Source organism: Quercus robur, chromosome 2, assembly GCF_932294415.1.
Source record: "Quercus robur chromosome 2, dhQueRobu3.1, whole genome shotgun sequence".
In the NCBI taxonomy this organism is placed as follows: domain Eukaryota; kingdom Viridiplantae; phylum Streptophyta; class Magnoliopsida; order Fagales; family Fagaceae; genus Quercus; species Quercus robur.
The window spans coordinates 94,894,816-94,900,917 of record NC_065535.1 but is presented as its reverse complement, the minus strand read 5'-3'; the positions used below and the strand labels follow the sequence as shown (position 1 = coordinate 94,900,917).

At 30.2% G+C, this 6,102-nt stretch overlaps 1 protein-coding gene across 2 annotated transcripts in view; it reads right to left on the bottom strand.

Moving 5' to 3' along the window:
• Positions 1–6,102, bottom strand: part of LOC126715970 (uncharacterized) — a 94,321-nt gene that overhangs the window by 61,226 nt on the left and 26,993 nt on the right. The gene's annotated exons all lie outside the window — the stretch shown is intronic.

Here is a 6,102-nt window from a genome sequence, read left to right as displayed (position 1 = left end):
TTGGGTTCGGGTTGGTTTCGGGTCCGACCCGACCCGACCTATCTTAAAAAAAAAATAAAAAAACACTGTCCATCTTTCGTCTGTGAATCCGTTTTTTTTTTTTTTTTTTTTTTTTTTTTTTTTTTTTTTTTTTTTTTAAATTCTAGCATAATTTTCTAATGACAATACTTTCCATCCAAATGAAGGTGAAAATGATAATAAAATAATTGGAATTTACAAAAAAGGAACAACTCTAACAATAATATTTTCCATAGTGAAAGTCAAATTTTTGTTTAAAAAAGATTTTATTTCGGTCCTAATTATATCAAGGATCTTGTTTCTTATTGGAAAGTATATTTCCAAACTAAGCTAGTGCTGATGTAAACAAAAAAGGTAAATTTTATTTCTCATTCAATGAGGAACTCGAATCCGGGCTCAGATATTGCTGAGCTTCAGCAGGCATCAGAGGGAAGCCCTCTATATTTTTTTTTTTTTTTTTTTTTTTTTTTGAGAATCAAGAAGCCCTCTATTAGGTATAATTACTTAATGCATGTGTTATATTTAGTCTTTGGTGCTCTTTGTTATGTTTGTCAATGTCTTGGCTTCATGTTCCTTCGAATATTTGAAAAAGGAATTCAATAGTTTTGAGACTACTATGTTGGGTGAATTGATGATAGATATTGTTAGAAGTAATTAAATAGGCATGTGATGTTGTTATAGCTTTCCCATAATCCAGTTACCGGAAAAATGTTTCCCCCCGTCAAGCACTAATATATATTTTTTATTTTGATTAGATCAAGGAATCATTCAAAACATGAACAAAAGCTTCTTGTTTTTTTCTGTTTAATAAATTTTTTGGGTTTCCTATAATTGGACTCACGATTTTTGTTGCCTAATCAAGAAATCACGACCATTAAGCCTATATGACAATAAATAAATTATTCAATTTAATTTTTCACATTAATGCAAATCACTAAATTAGTAAAATAATTTCAATAAAAATATTGCCTAAACAGGCATGCATTAACTTGATAAAGAAAAAGGAATTAACATTTATTATCATAAAAAGTGGAGATCCTTCATACATGGAAGTTTAAAAAAAAAAATAAAACCATGACAATTTTTAAATGGCAAGTTTGAGTAATAGAGTAAATAATTTTTTTCCTCATTAATAGCTCATTAAAGTGGTGGCTATTTCAATGTTTCTTTAGGCCTTTCACAGTTTCACCTTCACACAATTTGAAAAAAAAAGGACAGACCTGACCCAATACCCGACCCAACCTAAGACCCGTACTTTTCGGGTTGGGTCAGGTTTCACCCTGATAAACTCGATTTTTATCGGGTCGGGTTGCTGGTGGCAATAAAACCAACCCAACCCGACTTGATATCAGTCCTAGTTATAGAAGAGTTGATAGAGGTTTAAGAAGACCTTTAAACCACAAGTAATGTTAGGGACACATAAAAATGCATAACTTTGTGCCACAACTCGCCATGTGGCGAGTTGCGATTGGTGGATATGTGATAGTGAGTCATGTGAAGACACACTTCCACTATTCACAACTCGCCACATAACAACCAAAAAAAAAAAAGGTTGATAGAGCCATAGAGGTTTAAGAAGACCTTTAAACCACGAGTAATGTTAGGAACACATAAAAATGCCCAACTTTGGGCCACAACTCATCATGTGGCGAGTTGTGATTGGTGGATGTGTGATGGAGGGCCATATGGGGATACACTTTCACTACTCATAACTCGCCATGTGACAAGTTGTAGTATAAAGTTGTACTTTTTTACGTGTCACTAATATTACTTTAAAATCACGGTTGAATCCTTAGATAAATGACAAGGCCCAAATCCTAAGTGAACATTGAGTGTTGACTACATGGGCCATTCTAAAATTTCCTTCCGGTAATGTTTTAGGAAAGGCCCATGTGCCAGTTGAACGCATTGAACAATAATTGCCTTTTGCTTGCCCACTTTAATACTTTGTGCCCAGTTTAGGCCATATCGTATTAATTCTTTTGGCCCAAATTTCTACTGACTTAGGGGGGATCAATGACTTGAAATCTCATCAATTTGAATTTGTCACGGTTATTTGTGAATAAATAAACTATTCAATCGCAAAGAGTCTAGAGGATACGGTTGAGAAGAAATTATTAGGTCCACCAAAAGGACTGATAAAGTGGTCCTCTCTAACCTCTCAACCAATAAAATACTGATATATATACAAATGTGATATCATGTAGTAATCTTTATTTTTTATTCCTTGTACTGATTAAGAAGTTCACACATATATTTGCATAAATGACATCATTTCATTAGTCAGGGAGGATCATATCAGCAGTCCTCCCGGTGTAGATTGAGGGGTTGGTGTGCACATTAGTATGAGTTGTGTAACAATATTCAATCAAGATGAATTAGGAAGGTTTCCATAATAAAGAAAGAAAAAAAACTAGGAAGTACATTATGATATTATCTTCAATAAGAAATGATTTTCGCACCATCTGTACATACATGCAAGCTAAAATCGTGTTTTCAAAATATCATTTCAAAATTATAACTAAATCAAAACACGATTTTACAAGACAACTTGCAATTAGTTGTGAGATCTACCAATAATTAACCTTCTCATATTGAGAGTGGGCCCTGCTTACATTTTATTTTTTTTAATGATTCCCGCTGGCTCATCCAAAAGCTTTACAAGTTTCTCTTTGAAATTTTTAATTGCCTTTTTTTCTTTCAATATGTTACCAAGCGCAAATTTACTACTAAAACCACGCGGATGGAGTTGGATAATTGTGGATGGGGCTGGATGAGCATCAGAAGCAATAGCCAAAATCAGCACAGTTGTGTACATAAAAAGAATTCCAAATTAGCTTCAATGCTCTAATACCAATGAAGCTAATTTCAAATTCTTTTTAAATTTTAATATTGATATTATTATAAGAGTCTTGTTAGTTGGTGCCTTTAGAGCAATTGTTAAGAAATCATTTTAGGAAAGTTCTGACACCACTTTTATGTGAAATAGAAAAAGTTGTCAAAACATTTTTTTTTCTTTTCTCATAACAAATTTCTTAAAATGATTCACTAAGAAATGTTCTTAGAGCATTTGTTAACATTTTCATTTTTTATAATTATTTTTATGCACAATAATTGTTTGTTTATTATCAATGTAAATAGGTTTTTATTTTTTTTAAGCATCAAGGTGTTATTGATTTATTTATAGAGTTCGAATTTAGCAAGGATGAGATGTAAAACTCATGTTTTACAGGTAATTATTGGGTACTCCCAAAATATCATAAATGCGTACTCTCTCCTCTCACATAACTGTAGGTCTCACTAATTAAATTTATGGTGGGACCCACAATTCATGTGAGAGGAGGGAGTACACATTTATGGCAATCCAGGAGTATTCAATAATTTTCCATGTTTTACATCGTACAATAAGAGATTGCCACATTAGTATTTTACTTAAAATTCAATACATCCTACCACACCTAATAACATCTCAATAAACTCCTAATTTGGTTGGAATTTTTCTGGCTATTAGAATTGATTGAGTGTAGTTGTGCCTATTTTTAAATAAGTGATAAGAAGATGTGGTATGTTGAGATTGGATGAGGTAAAACATGAATTTTACACCACATCCTTACCCAAAAAAAAAAAAAAAAATTGGAAAGACATCCTTACAAAATTTAATCTCCTATATATTATATATTATCAAGAGATTAAATTCTATAAGAACTTGGTGTAAATAAAGAGATAACACATAAATATTACTAAAATATAAATACATTTGATTTTTTTTTTTAAATTATTGGTTTAATATGTCATCTCTCCCTTTGGAAGTTTTTATTTGGTGGTAGTTTATGAATTGTCACAGGAATATTTTTGGTAGTTTTTTTTTTTTTTTTTTTTTGTAGTTATTAGTTATTATGCATTTAATGATAATTACCAAATGACATTATTGAAGGAAATCATTAGTTTAATCTTCTTTTGGAAGTTTTGTTTTTTAATTATTAGTCAATTAATGCATTTTCAACAAAAATATTAAATAGAAGTTGGAAGGGGGATGTATAGAAAATGAATAATAGTAGAGACACAAACTTTTTTACAAAAAATTTTACCAACTGCTAATGTGGTGAGTTGTTGTTGGTAAATGAAAAAGTGATGTTAATGGTAGGCTTAGATAAAAACCAATAAAAAGATGGTCACATCAACAGTTTGTAAAAATGTTATAAAATAATTTGTAATTGTAGCATTATTCTAGAAAAATAATAAGCAAATAACAAATTATTAAAAATTAATGGTTATAAAGAAGAATTAAAATATAAACATAAATACCATACTAAAGAAATGCATTTGCTTCATTCAAATTTTAAAATTAGGTCTAGATTCCAATATTTTTTATCCAACAATATCTCTCATTTATTTAGGGGTAATTATTTTTATACACATGTCTCTCATTTATTAGATTTCTAGTTCAATTTTTTTTCTTTAAATTAATTTTTATTTTTGTTAAACCTGATATGAACTCGCATTGTGCTAATATTTTATCACCGACATGGTGCTAATATTTAGGAAAACCAAATACCTTAAGATGCCATAGTCCACATAGAACAAGTAATCCAATTCCAAGTAGAACTCATAAAGAGAAACCTTAAAAAGTCATAGTTGTGTTGATTTATATAAGATTGAAGACCCTGATCTCTCAGTCTCTCTCCTAGGTATGAATTTTTCTTGAAGCTTGAACTAGGTCCTTTCAAGATGAGTGATGAGTTTAGTAACTGTGATGATGACTGTACTAGTAATTGTGATTGTAGTTGTGACGGTGGCTCATGTGATTCTTGTTGTTGTTTTGTGGCGATCAAGGAAATTGTTGTGGCGAAAACTCGGTAAGTATTTGTGCTTCTGTTTATTATTTGTATACATAATTTACATTGATCACTAACCTTATTTTTGAAAACTAAGCACACATGTGAAATCACTACAATTTGAGTTTTTTTTTTTTTTTTAAATAGAGCTTAAATTTGAGGAGATCTTTAGTGATTTGGCAAAATAGTGTAAATATAGCATATTAAAATTCTGGATTTATAAAACATGAACAATAAATTGTAGAAACTTTCTTAAAAGTTTCAAAATTTTCCTTTAAACTTCAAATTTGATTTCAATCTTAAAGAACACCTTAAAGCTCTTTAGCGAAATTGTCAAGAGAGCCCTTAAAGTACAAGAGTGTTAACCCTTAAAGTACTTTCTGAGCCCTTCAAAAACAAATTATAGTGAATAATGTTTTAAAGATTTAATTTGGATTTATGAAACTCGTACAATAAATTACTTATCGCTTTTCTTTAAAGCTCCAAAATTTCAACTTTAACCTTAAAAAAGTTTTCAATTTAAAGGCCTAAATTTTTTTTATTATTGAAATTGACAATATCAACTTAAAGAGTTTTTAATCCCGTCAAAGTACTTTTGGACCCCTTAAAAAAAAATTAAATAAAAAAAACCAAAATCAATTTTGCATGGAGCTCAATCAAGTAATGCCTCTCCAACCATGTTAATCTGATCTCTTTTATACAATCATGTATAACTTCAAGGTGGTAAAGGGTAGGAAATATCTATCCAGGATAGATTATATTATTATACAACTCTTTCATGTGATTACATTATTCGCATGCATTTGACAATAAACACAAGAAAAATACAAACTACATCACACTAAATTTATCATGGTCCACCCCAACAAATTTGATTACAAGGGATGAAGTATATTGTTCATAATCAATGACAATGCTTTCTGTGCATCCTATCATCAGTCCTTTCTAGCAAACCAATAACTGCTCCAACTTCAGTCTTTCCTATTGCAAATCAGCATAAAGAAATAACACAAGTTAATAAACAAAAACAGGTCTAGAAATGGACTTACATCTAATTACAAACATCAAGTTTAGATTGAATTAAAACTCAAATTCAAATTGACTCAAGCCAGAACCACTTTTTCTTAATTAAAGTGACATACATATGAAATCAACCAATGGTTAATTCAAGATAATATAGGATACTAAGGATATGGTATGTAGACTTTGGAAAATTTGATCGAAAAGAAAGTTAAACAGAGCAAATACA